Raw genomic sequence first — 17,307 nt, forward strand, 5'->3', positions numbered from 1 at the left:
CCCTTAGAGACCTTCCCTGACCACAGGGCCCTTGGTACCAGGGGTACCATTTACAAAGGACTTATCTGTGTGCCAGAGCTGTTCCAATTGTGGAGACAAAGGTACCGTTTAGGGAAAGAACACTGGTGCTAGGGCCTGGTTAGCAGGGTCCGAGTACACTTTCAATCATAACTAGCATTAACAAAAGGCAAAAAGATAGGGGGTAACAATGCCGTAAGAGGCATTTTCCTACAGCCGGTCTGCACTTACAATGTCTAAGAATTGACTTAGACATTGTAGGGGCATAGTGCTCATGCAGCTATACCTCACCTGTGGTATAGTGCACCCTGCCTTAGGGCTGTAAGGCTTGCTAGAGGGGCGACTTCCCTATGCCACAGGCAGTGGGTTGTGGGCATGGCACTCTGAGGGGCGTGCGATGTCGACTTAGTCTTTTTCTAGCCACTGCAACAAACAAGCTGTGTGGCAGTGTGCATGTGCTGAGTGAGGGGGTCCCCAGGGTGGCATAATACATGCTGCAGCCCTTAGGGACCTTCCCTGGCCACAGGGCCCTTGGTACCAAGGGTACCTTTTACAAGGGACTTAACTGTGTACCAGGGCTGTGCCAATTGTGGAGACAAAAGTACAGTTTGGGGAAAGAACACTGGTTCTGGGGTCTGGTAAGCAGGGTCCCAGCACACTTTCAATCATAGCTGGCATCAACAAAAGGCAATAAGTTAGGCGGTAACCATGCCAAGAGTGGCATTTTTCTACAGCGGCCAAAAGGGCATGCGTTGTTCACAGACCGCAGCACGAGACTGGAGGAAGAAAACAACTTCTTACCAAATTGTTCCAACCTTTTTGATTCCCTATCAGGGGGAGCAGAAGGGAATGCACCTGAAGAAGAAGCAGCCTGGATGACAAGACTGTCAGGTGTGGGATGTTGGGACAGGAATTTAGGGTTGTTCGGAGCAGGCCGATGGCGGCGTGCGATAAGTCCTATTCACAGGAGCCCGTGTAGGGTTCAGACCAAGTACCCAAAAGGAGATCGGTGAGGGCTTCATTGAAGGGCAAAAGGAGTTCGGATGTGGCTGAAGCACCTCCGTCAGGAGATTGGACCTGACCTCTACAATAGGAAGCTCAAGGCTAAGGACTTCAGCTGCCCTACAGACCACCATACCATAAGTTGCTCCTTCCGCCGTAGCCACGGTAGGAGGAGACAGCATGCCAGCATCTGGAAAAGTATCCAGACCACTGGCATTGCCCAATGCCTGTGCCCAGTCCAATGGTGGGTCAACCTGGTATTCATAAGAGTCCAGGGACCCCTCCAATCCATCCCCGAATTCGTACCCATAGGAAAAAGGGTCAGAATCCGACCTGGCCCCATCGAAGACAAACAGATCAAGGCGGCATCAGCCAACGCCGTTCAGAGTCGTCGGGGATAAGGTTTGGGTCGACGTCGATAGTGGGCACTACCGGCGTCGGGAGTGTCGACAATAGACCCGGCACCGGGGAAGGTCTCAATGGTGCGACTGGCACCAGTGCGGATCCAGAGGGGACGTCGGTGGCCGGAGCTTAAGCCGCCAGCGTAGAACCCGAAGGCCCCTCAACCAAACCCCTTAGACTCGAAGGCTGAGTATGGGGGTCGGTCCGCCGAAAGGTGAGGCACATGGCCTCATAGAATTCTTTAAGTTGGACAGGGTTCGCTCAGGCAAACACGGTGAAGAACCGAGCGGACCCAGACGCAGGCTCAGAGGACATAGGCCTTAAGCGTCGAGGCTCCTCCCGCGTTGCGTCAGCCGAGCGATGGGGCGAAGTCAGAGAGCGATAAGACCTCTTCGACAACTTATTTTTCTTACTCTGCACCGGAAGATTTCGAAGACGACAAGTGGTGATGACTCTGCAAATGGTCTTGAGACCTAGGTCATGGTCGCGCTCGGGACACAACAAACAAACCTGATGCGGATCAGTCACCGACATCATGCGGTGATAGTCCTCGCAAGGCTTGAAACTGGTCTTCGGGGACATCCTCGACACACCAAATATCTCACTCGAAAACTCGACAAAACTGTCTAAGTCGGTCAAAAAGAGACCAGGGTAGCTATCTCTGGATCAGCGCATGGAACAAAAAGAAAAGAACTGACGTCCCTGTGTGAAAGCGGCGTCTATTTACTACTCCCAACGTCATCACGGCGACTACGGTGCCAACGACGCCCGGGGAGTCGACCAACACCACCTACCGACGAGCCAGGGTATTGCTCGAAGAAAAATCTCCAGATCCACTCTGACACCTGGGGGAAATTTTAAGGTAAGGAATCTCCAACTAGAAGTCTCTATCAGATCAAGTAATTATACACCATCCCCTTGTATGCACAATACTGTTTCAAAACTACCTATCTGGAATGTGATGCATGAAAAGTAAGGAGTTTAGTATGGCTGGTCATTTGACTTTGTAACCTGCAGAAAAAACTTTCATTAAACAACCTCTCCACTAACATCTCATGCCCAACCACAAACCCACAGCATACATGAGGGATGTCACTCCCAAGATTTTATTGCAGTTTTAGATGCAAGAAATTAAACATTTATGAATAAAGTATTCTGCAGCAGAGAACAGGCTATGAAATTTATTATTTGAATACCACAAAACGTAGATCCTTAGCCTTATACATGCTTTTGTAGAGAAGTTGTAAAATCAAAACACTTTTTTTCACACATCAGAAAATAGACAAACAAACAAAACCTGTCCATTTTAAGCACAGGAAAACTATAAACTAATCACACTTTTGTTTCAGTTTTCATGTATACGCAAAACACAAACAAGATACCTTGTTGGAATCATAATGACAAGCATTCACTGTACTATTTCTGTAAAGAGAATGCCCATATCTAAAACAAACAAGTATGCAAAAATTATGCTAGGCGAACAGTGCCACTACACCCAATGAAAAGGTTTCTTCTTTTGAAATCACTCCTGGACACACCACCTGCAATATAAAATTAAACAAGTTCAGCTACAAGAAATATTTTAAAATGTCTTAATGTTGAACACAATGAATTTAACCTTCAAAACCGCATTGTTGTATAACTATTTTAGCCATATTCTGTACACGTTATTTTAGCTAACTAGGCCTGCAGTTGAGCCCTTTTACCTAGATACATTTTCATCAGTATGGTTTTATTTTTCTAGCAGTAAGCCATTTTCACTGTGCTGTTTTACTATTACTATCACACTGTCCTTTAGCCTAGGAAAACAGTACCCTCTTAGTAGACACTTTGTACTTTCTGCAAGGCTATGGTCAGATAGGATTGCTGACAAACGTGGTATGCTGTGTCTCCAACATTCACAGAAAAACACACATTCATATTCAGGAACTATTTCTTAGAATGCCAGTTTTGTTATGATAAAACACCCCTTTGTACCAGACACGTTAGAGGGAGATTCCAGACAGATGACCATCACTGTATGCTGATTGCTTCGCTACAGCTACCTGCTTAGACAGCTGAACCCCTGACCCATATGGGGACAGTGTCTTACTAGACTTCAGGCCTCTTCTCCAGGTATGAGGGATGATGTTCTCCAAGGGGGAAACCCGAAGGGCAGATTGAGTTTAGTATGCTGTGCTCATACTTAGCCTTGGCAGGCGGATTATAGATCCATCCCCCTTTTTTGACAGTATGGTAGGACTGTTTTTGTGTTTAACACTTCTAGTCACATGCTTGCTTTTATTGTGTTTTATCATCCTAGTTATTGCTATACACAAGCTTTTTTCTAAGCTGCAGTTATTTCAATAAATGCTTACTGACCTAAAATCTGCCTCTGTCGTCTTTGCCTGAGTGAGATTTTGGTAACTGAGAGAAAGGGATGCGTTCTGATGTACCACGATTCCCTGAGGAGCCCATCTTGCCATGTGCCGGTTGCCACAATCATCTTGGCCAGAGATGAGGCGCTGCTAGTTAGGTGTCACCTAGTGTGGAATTGTACTCGGTACCTGCAATCCAAGTGATCCTACCGCCCAAATCCAGTAGCATCATTACTATAATAAGAACCTACGCAACATGGCACCACCAAAGTTTGGTCAGGCACTAATAATCGAATCCTCCTAAGTATCTCTGCCTCATTGAAGGCTAAAGACACCTCAATACTACATACAAGACGTCCGTGGCATTGAGGATTTCCTCCACAGCTGGGTAGGTACGACCTTTCCTAAGCTGTAAGTTGTTTAAGCTTGAACCATAAAAGGATTAATCCCCAGTTGGTATCCTTATCGATGGACACATAAATACCAGTAATATGGCAAACCATCAACAGATAGCAACCGCAGTAAACATGAGACCCATGCCCCGCCCACCACTGCACATTTATTGGCACATAGGCTAAAGGCCCAAAGGGGTCCAGTTACATTTGTTGTTGAGACACGCAGCCTACAGAACAGAATTATTTTTATTCCTGGGTCACCTTTCCAGCAGCAGATGGGAAAACACAGACATTCCATAACTACACACATGCAATTCCACCTGCACAATATAGAGCTTATGCATATTTAGAGATACCTTTATCTTATCAAGACCATAATAATTGGCTTGATGGCACCCTACCCCATAAAATATTTCCTGTTAGGTTAGGTTTTTTGAGTAATAATGGCCCGACCTGGCCTTTATTGGCCACAAATACACCACATCCTGACGCAGCAGCCTTGGCGGTAGCTGAGAGCCACCGCTTATATACAGAGCTCACAACAATATACAGACTGTTAGTACAATTTGAATGCAAACATTAACCACAAACCCAGGCATTAATCCTGCTACTGTACATTCAATCATGGTAAAGACACCAGCCAAGCGGGAGGAAATTCCGTTTTGGCTAGCTCAAAAAATAAATGCAATGGAAGAAGTTTTTCCCCATATGCTACCTCAGGATAAATATAGAATTTTGACTATGTGCTTGCCATTCAGGACGGTTCCCACAATTAAAAACTGCAATACATGGGGCACGGTACTTGCCACGCTCTATACTACCGCACACAGTAAACCAACACTTGACAACCTTCCAGGGCTGTTGAAACAAATTCAAGATGAACATGGGGCTGCCCCGGCCTTAGATTTGGGGATGCAATTAATGGGCAATTTTGCCACAGTGTCTTCAATCATTTTAAGTAATCTTAAAGGGGAAGCAGTAGCTCTAACAGTGCACATGGGGCTCCATGACATTCCTGTACAAGAGCAAGAATGTGAGCTGCCAAAGATTATCGCTGAAACCTATTCTAGCACCGGTCGAGAGTCTGTGAGCCAAACCGATTAAACCACAACTACAAGGTAGATCCAACAAGGAAACTACCAAGCAAGCACCTGAGGGCTCCAAACAAACGGTGGTATAAAAAATAAAAAATAAACACCTACAAAAGAAGGGACAATCTCCACATACGGAGGAGACCCCACAGAATAGATATAACCTTAGAAAAAGGGATAATATAAAAACGCCTGACAGATATCAGTATACTGATACACGCTAATCTCGTTCCTTTCAGGACTCACTGGAAAAATGAAGTGAGAGAGGTGGGCGGTCAGAGGAGCGGACTGAGCACATGAAACCAAGAAAGGACTCACAATGCTCGTTTGAAGTTTCAGTTAAGAAAAAAAGAAGAACTTCCACAACAGAAACCACATTTAAAATGAAAAAAGTCGCAGCAGCTGCAATCCGACATGCCACTCAAGAAGAGGGCTTTACTAAAGAACAAGAAGTGGGCACTGGTATTGCTACACAGTGTGGAAGAAGTCACAATAGTTTGCCAGAATCTTCTAGAGCATCTGGAGGTGAAAGCAACTGATGACTACCTGCAAGTAGAGACTGCGGGCATAAGTGTCTCTACACCCGATAGGGTGTATAAAGAAACTATTCAGTTAGAGAGGGACATTGAACGCATAATAGATGCTATCTTTTGGGACTGCGTCATCTCTATTTATGACATCTTGCTGGCTGAGAAAGATTGGCCACCAATATTTGTCCGCGATCTTCCATACGGAAAGGACGTTATTGAAAAATCTTTCTCGCCCCTTGTTCCAAAATAGCTTGTTCAAATGTACGCCATTGACTGGGCAGTGGCGCAAGCACCTGCATTATACTACAATCATGTAGGGTGAGACAAAGATTCTCCCTACCATGTAATACTAATAAAATCCCAACCTCAGCCTCAACCTCAATACCCAATAATATATGATGCAAAAGCCCCAGTGAGGGAATTCCTCAATCAATTGGAGTACCAGGGTGTCAATGAACCCTCAAACTCATTGATGAATAATCCATTGTTTCCAGTTGCTAAACCCGACCACTTCTATAGAATAGTCTTAGACTACAGACACTTAAACAGTCACACAAAGACATATGCTATCCAAAATAAACACAGCACCGCACTAATGAACAACACTGTGCGAAGAAAATACAAATCAACCCTGGATTTTTCCAACAGGCTTTTCTGGCAAAATATAGCGCCTGAAAGTAGGGACTTAACAAGTTTCAGCGCCCTTGGCTCTCAAAAAAATGTTTGTCGACTCCCACGAGGCTACAAGAACAGCCAAGGTCTGTTCTCAGCTCGCGTGACATCTATATTACACGACATTGACCTTGAGGTGTTGTCAACCGTGGATGATATCTATCTAACAGTTGACAACCTCAGACAACATCTAAGATGGGTAGCCCACAATGTTGTAAGATTTGCTGAAATCGGCTACAAATTCAACTTAAAAACAAAAAATAGCCTAAGTGTCCTGTTTTTGGGATAAGAGTTGTTGGCTGAAGGCAAGTGCCTTGCGCCCCAATTTTTAGACAAATGCGCACAACTACAACCACCAAATACAATAAGAGAGCTTCAATCGGTACTGGGCTTTTAAAATTTTGCCAGAACTTATATTCCAGACTATGCACAATGCATTAAGCCATTATATGACCTAATACATCCTGACTTTACCAGCAAATACTGGACAGTCGAACACACACGCATTCTCAGTGCATTACAAAAAGAAAAGCCTGAAGCAAAACACTTACATACAAGGGACAATAAAAAACATTTGGTCAACAGAGTAATAGCTGGTGCCATTGGTTTCACCTATGTGACTTTCAACAAGGGTGAGGTAGTCCCAATTGCATATAAATCACACTTGCACTCCACAGCTGAACAACACTTTGCTCCCACTGAGGAGATTCTCACTGCTGTTCAGATGGCGGTCCTTAAAGTGAGACCTCTGCCCAAGGGAAATGCATCATTGTTGTATCCCCCATTCCAGCCCTTGAGGCTGTTACCAAAGCAAGCATTCTAAACTCTAAAACATTACATCCATGTTGAATTCAATGGGCAATGTCTCTGACGGCCACCGATGTTGATTATGTTTTCGACTCCAAATTGGAGACCCAAGAATCTCTCCAATATGAACTTGAGTATCCAATCCTAGCAAATACACTACCTATTGAACAATACCAGACCATCTTGTACACTGATGGTTCAGCTCAACCTGCTATACACCAAACATCAATACTCAGCTGCTTGTGCAGTTGTGCGTGGGTATATAAAGGATGGCAAGTTCCAACCACGAAATACATAAACAAACAGACTCTAGGGGGAGTGTAGGAAAGTACCATCTTGCCTGGCATGTTACCCCCATTTTTACTTGTATGTCAGTTCTTTTTGCCTGTCTCACTGGGATCCTGCTAGCCAGGATCCCAGTGCTCATAGTTTGTTGCCTGAATGTGTGTCCCTGTGTAGTGACTAACTGTGTCACTGAGGCTCTGCTAATCAGAACCTCAGTGCTTATGCTCTCTCTGCCTTTGAAATTGTCACTATAGGCTAGTGACCATTTTCACCAATTCTAATTGGCACACTGCAACACCCTTATAATTCCGTAGCATATGGTACCTAGGTACCCAGGGTATTGGGGTTCCAGGAGATCCCTAGGGATGCAGCATTTCTTTTGCTACCCATAGGGAGCTCAGACAAATCTTACACAGAACTGCCACTGCAGCTTGAGTGAAATAACGTCCATGTTATTTCACAGCCATTTTACACTGCACTTAAGTAACTTATAAGTCACCTATATGTCTAACCCTCAATTAGTGAAAGTTAGGTGCAAAGTTACTAAGTGTGAGGGCACCCTTGCACTAGCCAAGGTGCCCCCACATAGTTAAGGACAATTTCCCGGGACTTTTTGTGTGTGGGGACACCATTACACGCGTGCACTACATATAGGTCAAGACCTATATGTAGCTTCATAATTGTAACTCCGAATATGGCCATGTAACATGTCTAAGATCATGGAATTGTCCCCCCATACCAAATCTAGTATTGGGGTGCCAATCCCATGCATCCCCGGGGCTCCACTACGGACCCCGGATACTGCCACACCAGCTCTCTGGGGTTTTCTCTGCAGCTACCGCTTCTGCCCTCCTGGGGTCTGGGCAGCCCAGTCCCAGGAAGGCAGAACAAAGAATTTCCTCTGAGCGAGGGTCTTACACTCTCTCCCTTTGGACACAGGTGTTTAGGGCTGGAGAGGAGTAGCCTCCCCCAGCCTCTGGAAATGCTTTGAAGGGCACAGATGGTGCCCTCCTTGCATAAGCCAGTCTACACCAGTTCAGGTAACCCCCAGTCCTTGCTCTGGCACGAAACTGGATAAAGGAAAGGGGAGTGACCACTCTCCTGTCCATCACAACCCCAGGGGTGGTGCCCTGAGCTCCTCCACTGTGTCCCAGACCTCTGCCATCTTGAATCCAGAGGTGTGAGGGCACAATGGAGGCCTCTGGGTGGCCAGTGCCAGCAGGTGACATCAGAGACCCCGCCTGATAGGTGCTTACCTCACTAGGTGGCCAATCTTCTTTGGAGGGCTATTTAGGGTCTCTCCTGTGGGCTTTTCCTCAGATAACGAGTGCAAGAAATCACTAGAGTTCCTTTGCCTCTCCCTTTTCTACTTCTGCCAAGGATCGACCACTGACTGCTCCGGGACGCCTGCAAAACCGCAACAAAGTAGCAAAAAGACTACCAGCGACTTTGTAGAGCCTAATCCTGCCAGCTTTCTCGACTGTTTCCTAGTGGTGCATGCTATGGGGGCTGTCTGCCTTCACCCTGCACTGGAAGCCTAGAAGAAATCTCCTGTGGGTCGACGGAATCTTCCCCCTGCTAACGCAGGCACCAAACTTCCGCTTCACTGGTCCTCTGGGTCCCCTCTCATTGTGACGAGCGTGGTCCCTGGAACACAGGTGGTGGATCCAAGTGATCCAGACAGTCCTGTGGTCCATCTGTCCAAATGTGGAGGAGGTAAGTCCTTGCCCCCCCTCGCCAGACACTAATCCTGTGTACTGCGTGAACTGCAGCTGCTAGGGCTTCTGTGCACTTTTGCAAGGAATCTTTTGTGCACAGCATAGCCCAGGTCCCCAGCACTCCGTCCTGCATTGCTCAACTCGCTGAGTTGACCACCAGCTTCATGGGACCCTCTTTTGTAGTGTTGAGACCACCACCGTGCTCAGTTTTCTTGAACCAGTGTTCAAGTACTTCTGTGGGTGCTGCCTTCTTGTGCGTGGGGTCTCTGTGTGGCTGAGGGCCTCCTCTTTTCCCTCTTCCAAGTGGCGACCTCCTGGTCCTTCCTGGGCCCGGGCAGCACCCTTTTTCCTGAACCGTGACCTTTGCAGCTAACAAGGCTTGTTTGCGGTCTTTCTTCAAATAAACAACTCTGCATCCTCCAGCATTCCGTGGGACATCATCTGTGCAAAGCAGAAGTTCCTGGCACCTTCTGTTGTTGCAGAATCTTCAGCTTCTTCCACCCGGAGGCAGCCATTTTGCACCTTCATCCGGGGTTTAGTAGGCTCCTGCCCCCCCTGGACACTTTCACGACTTTCGGACTTGGTCCCCTTCCTTTACAGGTCCTCAGGTCCAGAAATCCATCTTCAGTGCTTTGCAGTCAGTTGTGGTCTTTGCAGAATCTAGTATCAGTTAGTGTTTTCTTACACTCCCAGCGACCCTCTACACACTACACTAGGCCTGGGGTCCCTAAGTGGTTCGCATTCCACCTTCTTAGTATATGGTTTGTGTTGCATCCTATTGTATTCTACAGTGTTTGCACTACTTTTCTAAATGTTTACTTACCTGATTTTAGTTTGCTTGTATATTTTGTGTATCTTACTTACCTCCTAATGGAGTATATCCTCTGAGATATTTTTGGCACATTGTCACTAAAATAAAGTACCTTTATTTTTAGTAACACTGAGTATTGTGGTTCTTGTGATATAGTGCTATATGACATAAGTGGTATAGTAGGAGCTTTGCATGTCTCCTAGTTCAGCCTAAGCTGCTCTACTATATCTGCTAGAACACTACTAATCTACTAATAAGGGATAACTGGACCTGGCACAAGGTGTAAGTACCATCAGGTACCCACTATAAGCCAGGCCAGCCTCCTACAGGGAGTGCACCGCACAACTTGCAGAGCTCAAGGCTCTGGTGATGGCACTGGAACATATGGATCCTGAACAGATGACGTTGACCGTTTGTGATTTGTACTACTGTGTCCAGTCCTTCAATGAATAGCTGCATTACTGGCGACAAAATGGGTTCAGAGATTCTGTGGGTGGAAAGTAGCGGACCTGAAAGAAACACTACCTAATGTCCATGTTGTACATACACTAGGACACCAGTATGTTGGAATACACATTGAAGGCAACACTTTGGCTGATGAAGGAGCCAAATTAGCAGTAGCTCTGGCTTCTGTTGCTGCAGTAACTCGTTGGAGATCAAAAGTGGATGATTAAACACTAGCAGCTGTGAGAGCTTCGGCTGACGGCACACCTTTGGCTAAAGCCTATCCTGCTAAATATTCCTACGGATGGCAGGCATGTTTGACGTACAAGTGACAATACCAGGTGTGGGAGTCTGAGTGATTCCCAATAAAGACTTAAAACCTGAGTTAGTAAAAGCTGCGCATGAGGGAGTTGCTTCTGCACAGGCTGGTGTGGTAGCTACAATTTTGATATTGTAACCACGCTATTGGTGGCCAGATCTCTACAAAAAGACCAAGCAGTATGTCCTGTGTTGTGACTTTTGTCAACAAATCAAAGACTCCAGCGTTAAGCGCCCACCACAGACACCCCTCTTAATTTACAACAAACCTTTACAATGTGTGTACTTGGACCATTGCGGTCCCCTGACACCAAACAGTGTATGCAAATACATTTTAGTCGCTGCTGACTCCTGCTCCAGGTTTCTATGGGTTTGGCCACTACACTTGGCTGACGCTCGAACTGTTATTAAAGATTTGCCAGTCTTTGTCAGTATGTATGCTGTACAGCTTTACACTTGGCCTGGGGCCCTGCTTTTGCCTCAAGGGCTTACAGGACACACCTGTATGGAGTTCAGAGAGCACTTAATATTCTGTCCTTAAGTTTCCTTGGGGGACGTACTTCATATGAGTGCCTGTTTGGAACTCAAATGTACATTCTAGACCTTGATGGTCCTGGCATGGAGGCGGCAGATAAACCCTTTGACATAAAGGAATGTGTCACTGTCTTGCAGGAAAATTCCGTGATGACAACGCAGCTGCCAGTGCTGCCTCCTCCGGAATTAGGGATGTACAAGTAACATCTACCAGCTGGATTCTTAAGCTAGGGGATCCAATATGTGAAAAGATTGCTGCGAAAAAGGAGTTTAGTCCTTCTTATCGTGCACCAGTTCCAGTCCTGGGAATACACGGTACCTGAAGTACAAGTTACTGACCTTCGGTAATGAAATATCTGGTAGAGACATATTCTAGTTGCAGATTCCTTACCTTAGAATTTTCCCCCAGGCGTCAGACTGGATCCTGGATCCGGAGATTTTTTCTTTGAGCAATACCCTTGCTCGTCAGTAGGTGGGGTCGGTCAACTCCGCAGGCGTCGTGGTCGCAGTGAAGACGTCAGGAGTAGTACATAGACGCTGCCCTTGCGCAGTGACATCAGTTCTTTTAACGACTTTCCACACCAGAGCGCAGAGCCGCTAAGAACACTGATATTGGTGCGCCAGAGCTAAGGACCTGAAAGGGGGAATCCCTGTCCCTAGAAATCAGTTTGCAAGCGGGGAGGATGGGTGGGCGGTAAGCAATCTGCAAATAGAATATGTCTCTACCAGATATTTTGTTACCGACGGTAAGTAACTTGTACATCTGATAGAGTCTTCTAGTTGCAGATTCCTTACCTTAGAATAGATACCCAAGCAATGCCATCCTCTGTGGTGGGCTGCGAACTAAGTTCATCCTAGAACGTCCTACAGGACCCAACGACCAAAGTAGCCGTCCCGACGGACCTGACTCTCCAGGCATCAATGTTTAGCAAACGTATGCAGGTATGCCCACGTGGCTGCCTGACAGATATCCAGGACAGGAACTCTGCGTGCTAACGCAGTGGATGCAGCAGAGGCCCTGGTAGAATGAGCCCGCAAGCCTTCAGGAGGTTGCTTTTTCACCAAAGCGTAGCACGTTTTGATGCAAAGAAGCACCCATCGAGAAATGGTACACTTCTGCACCGCCTTCCCTTTCTTCGCACCCACATAGCCAACAAAGAGTTGATCGTCCACCCAGAAGTCTTTAGTACGATTGAGACAGAACGCCAACGCTCTTTTTGGGTCCAGACGGTGGAGTCTCTCCTCCTCATGAGAAGGATGTGGGAGTGCGTAGAAGGTAGGCAAAGTGATGGACTGGCCTACATGAAACGGTGTAACCACCTTAGGAAGGAAGGAAGCTCTAGTGCGTAACACCACTTTGTCGGGGTGTACGGACAAGTTTTGAAGAAAGGGCCTGAAGCTCACTCGCCCTGCGAGCAGACAGTTTTGAATGTGAGGAGCCGTAAGGGACAATTATGCATAGACTCAAAGGGAGTACACATTAAGAAAGTAAGCACAAGATTAAGATCCCACTGAGGCATGATGAAGGGAGTTGGAGGAAATAAGTGCGTGAGCCCCTTTAAGAACCTACTCACAAGAGGAGATTTAAAGAGTGAGGGCTGATCAGGAAGCCTAAGAAAGGCGGAAATGGTAGACAGATACCCCTTAAGAGTGCCCAATGCAGAGCCCTGCTGGGCTAAGGAAAGAATGACTAGAAGAACCCCTGAAAGAGAGGCAGATAGGGGGTCAACAGATTTGTTGGTGCGCCATGCCACAGATTTATTCCAACAACAGGCGTATACAGTTTTAGTCGAGGGACGCCTGGCTGCCAAGATAACATTGCAGACTTCGAGTGGAAGGGCGATGGCATCAATTGTTGCCGCTCAATCTCCACGCATCAAGGCGGAGGTTGGACAGGTTCGGGTGAAGGACCGTCCCCTGTTGCTGCGACAGAAGAACCGCCCGAAGAGTCAGTCTGAAGTGGAGGAACGATGGACATGCTCAGTAGCTCGGGATACCACACTCTTCTAGCGCAGTCCGGAGCCACATAGATAACTTGGGCCCAGTCGCTCTTGATCTTCTTGAGAACTCTGGGCAGAAGAGGGATAGGCGGGAAGGCGTAAAGGAGGCCGGAGTTCCACTCGAGACGAAAAGTGCCTCAGAGCGAGTGCCGCTTTGGAAACTCCAACACGCAAAATAGCTGACATTGCGCGTTTTCTGCGGAGGCAAACAGATCTAACCAAGGCTCTCCCAACTTGAGAAAGAGACCTTGCGCCACCTCCGGATGGAGACGCCATTTGTGATCGACAGTGCGTCAGCGGCTGAGTTCTTCTGCTCTGGCGTTGAGAGAGCTCGTCAGATGTTGGACCATCAGGGTAATGCCCTGATGTTCCAGCCATGTCCAGAGGCGTAGTGCCTCCTGACATAGGGTCCAGGACCCTACCCTGCCTTGTTCGTTGGAGTACCACATGGCGGTAGTGTTGTCCGTGAACACCTGTACCACTTTCCCTTTGAGAGAGGGAAGGAATGCTTTCAACGCAAGTCTGATTGCTCGGAGCTCCAGCATGTTTATGTGGAGTCCTGACTCCGCCGGAGACCAGAGGCCTCTGATCTCCGCCTCTCCCATGTGGCCGCCCCAACCCAGAAGCGATGCATCTGTCACTATTGAGAGATCTGGTTGGGGAAGGAAGAGGGATCTGCCATTGACCCAATTGGGATTCAAAAGCCACCACTGCAGGTCTTTCGTAGTCCCCTCTGAGAGCTGGACCATGTCGGAGAGATTCCCCTGATGCTGCGCCCACTGGAACTTCAAGTCCCACTGCAGAGCCTGCATATGCCACCTGGCATGTGTTACTAGCAGGATGCAGGAGGCCAAGAGGCCCAGCAGCATCAGAGTCTGTCTCACCGAAACCCAAGACCAAGGCTGAAAGATCGGAATCATAGCCTGAATGTCTTGAACTCGCTTGTCGGGAGGGTAAGCCCGAAATTGCACTGTATCCAGAACAGCTCCAATGAAAGGGAGCGTCTGAAAGGGAGTCAGGTGTGACTTTGGCACATTTATAGTGAACCCCAGCTTGTGCAGGAGGTTTGCCGTAGTCTGAAGGTGGGAGACGGCTGTCTGGCGCAGTATTGGGGTCGGGCCGCCCAATGATGAGGCGCATGGCCTCGTAAAACCCCTTTAGTTAGGAGGGGGTCGTTCTGGCTCCAGGAAACTCTGGGAAGCGTGGAGTCGACCCAGATGCAGGCTCCAAGGGTAGAGGCCTAGTGCGTGGACGCTCTTCCCGCATCGCGTCGGTCAAGTGACGGGGCGAAGTCAGAGATCAATGGGACTTCTTCGACTTCTTCTTCTTACCTTGACCCGAGGATTTCGAAGAAGACGAGTGATGATGACTCCGCAACCGATCTTGATACATTCCTCTCGAGCGAGACCGGGACCTATGCTGAGTCAAGTGCCAGACAGCCATTAGATTTAGGGACTGCTCCCTCAAAGCGTTCAGGTGCATGGCCCGACACACGGAGTATGACTTCGGGTCGTGGTTGCGCTCGATGCACCACAGACAAATGCGATGAAGATCAGTCACCAACATCGTCTGATGGCAGTCCTCACAAGGCTAGAACCTGGTCTTCGGGGACATCTCGACGCACCACAAAAATAGCCAGGGCAGCTCTCTCCAGATCAGCGCGTGGTGTGGAAAGAAAAGAACTGACATCACTGCGCAAGGGTGGCGTCTATGTTCTACTCCTGACGTCATCACGGCGACCACCACGCCTGCGGAGTCGACCGACGCCACCTACTGACGCGCAAGGGTATTGCTTGAAGAAAAATGTCCGGATCCAATCTGATGCCTGGGGAAAATTCTAAGGTAAAGGATCTGCAACTAGAAGTCTCTATCAGATTAGATAAACATCCATGTGAGGGGAGGAAGGAGTGTTGTTAGAATTCTTGTGAATCTCCTGTATCCATCAGAAAGGACATTACTTAAGATAAGTAACTTATTGCAATTGATATCACTCACACACATTCATTAGATTCACCCATCTCATAGCAGTACAAAAGAGAAGTGTAGGAAGTTCTACTTCTAGAACTTAAATCCAAACTCTGACAAGCGTTTAAACTCTAAACAAAATGCTAGCAGGGACTTACACAAGCCCCTAACAGGACCTTAGAAAATTTAGAAAAAATTTTCAAATTTCAAAAATCAGTTTCTAATGACAATTTTTGGAAGTTTGTTGTGTGATCAGGTATTGGCTGAATAGTCCAGTAAATGCAAAATCTTAGACCCCAACGCTGATACACCAATGTAGGAAGTTGGCTCTGTATATACTATCTCAAAGTAAGAGATAGTGTACAAAGAGTCCAAGGGTTCCCCTTAGAGGTAAGATAGTAGATAATTCAAATGCTCTATTTTGTGGTAGTGTGGTCGAGCAATAGGCTTATCAGAGGGTAGTGATAAGCATTTGTTGTACACACACAGGCAATAAATGAGAAACACACACTCAAAGACTTACTCCAGGCCAATAGGTTTTTATATTGAAAAATATATTTTCTTAGTTTATTTTAAGAACCACAGGTTCTAAGATTTACAAGTAATACTTTAAATGTGTAAGGTACTTCACTTAGATACTTTAGGAACTTTGAATGAACACAATATCATGTACAGTCTTTGTAAAAATGGCAACAGACCAGGGGGTTTTTGTAAGGCACTGCGGGGGAGGGGCGGGGACGATGACAAGAAGGCACAGAAAGTACACCCTTAGCGGCACAGGGGCAGCCGGAGTGCAGTGTGCAAACAGGCGTCGGGTTTTGTATAAGAAGAAATGGAGAGACCCGGGGCTCACCTCCACGATGCAGGCAGGCACAGGGGGGGCTCCTTGGGGCAGCAACCACCTGGGCTAGGTTGAGGATCGCCTGGGGGTCGCTCTTGCACTGGAGTTCGGTTCCTTCAGGTCCTGGGGGCTGCAGGTGCAGTGTTGGTTCCAGGCGTCGGGTCCCTTGTTACAGGCAGTCGCGATCAGGTGGAGCCTCTGGATTCTCTCTGCAGGCGTTGCTGTGGGGGCTCACAGGGGTCGTCTCTGGTTACTCACGGGCTCGCAGTCGCCGGGAAGTCCTGCCTGAGGTGTTGGTTTTCTGCAGGTCAAGCAGGGGGCGTCGGGTGCAGAGGGTGAAGTCTCACGCTTCCGGCGGGAAACATTAAGTCTTTGGAAGTAGCTTCTTTGTTGCCAAGAAGTAGCTGGTTTTGAACAGAGCCGCTGTTCACTGGAGTTTCTTGGTCCTTGGGTGCAGGGCAGTCCTCTGAGGCTTCAGTGGTCGCTGGTCCCTGTTGGATGAGTCGCTGTTGCAGTTCTCCTCGAAGTTGGGAGACATGCTGGTAGGGTTGGGGCCAAGGCAGTTGTCGTCTCCATCTTCTCTGCAGGGCTTCAGGTCAGCAGTCCTTCTTTGTTAATGTTGCAGGAATCTAGTTTCCTAGGTTCTGGGGTGCCCCTAAATACTAGATTTAGGGGTGTGTTCAGGCCTGGGAGGGCAGTAGCCAATGGCTACTGTCCTGGAGGGTGGCTACACCCTCTTTGTGCCTCCTCCCTGTGGGGAGGAGGGCACATCCCTAATCCTATTGGGGGAATCCTCCACTCTCAAGATGGAGGATTTCTAAAAGCAGGAGTCACCTCAGCTCAGGACACCTTAGGGGCTGTCCTGACTGGTGGGTGGCTCCTCCTTGTTTTTCTCATTATCTCCTCCAGCCTTGCTGCCAAAAAGTGGGGGCAGTGGCCGGAGGGGCGGGCATCTCCATTAGCTGGGAAGCCCTGTGGTGCTGTAACAAAAGGGGTGAGCCTTGGAGGCTCACCGCCAGGTGTTACAATTCCTGCAGGGGGAGGTGAGAAGCACCTCCACCCAGTACAGGCTTTGTTCTTGGCCACAGAGTGACAAAGGCACTCTCCCCATGTGGCC

At 47.7% G+C, this 17,307-nt stretch overlaps 1 protein-coding gene across 1 annotated transcript in view; it reads right to left on the reverse strand.

The window, feature by feature from the left end:
- Positions 1 to 2,624: 2,624 nt before the first annotated feature.
- RNF17 (ring finger protein 17) overlaps positions 2,625 to 17,307 on the reverse strand; it is a 1,983,649-nt gene continuing 1,968,966 nt past the window's right edge. The window contains exon 40 of the mRNA XM_069202301.1: positions 2,625 to 2,963. The gene's annotated coding sequence lies outside the window, so the exon portion shown is untranslated. The remainder of the gene's footprint in view (positions 2,964 to 17,307) is intronic.

This window comes from Pleurodeles waltl, chromosome 8 (assembly GCF_031143425.1).
Source record: "Pleurodeles waltl isolate 20211129_DDA chromosome 8, aPleWal1.hap1.20221129, whole genome shotgun sequence".
NCBI classification, from domain to species: Eukaryota; Metazoa; Chordata; class Amphibia; order Caudata; family Salamandridae; genus Pleurodeles; species Pleurodeles waltl.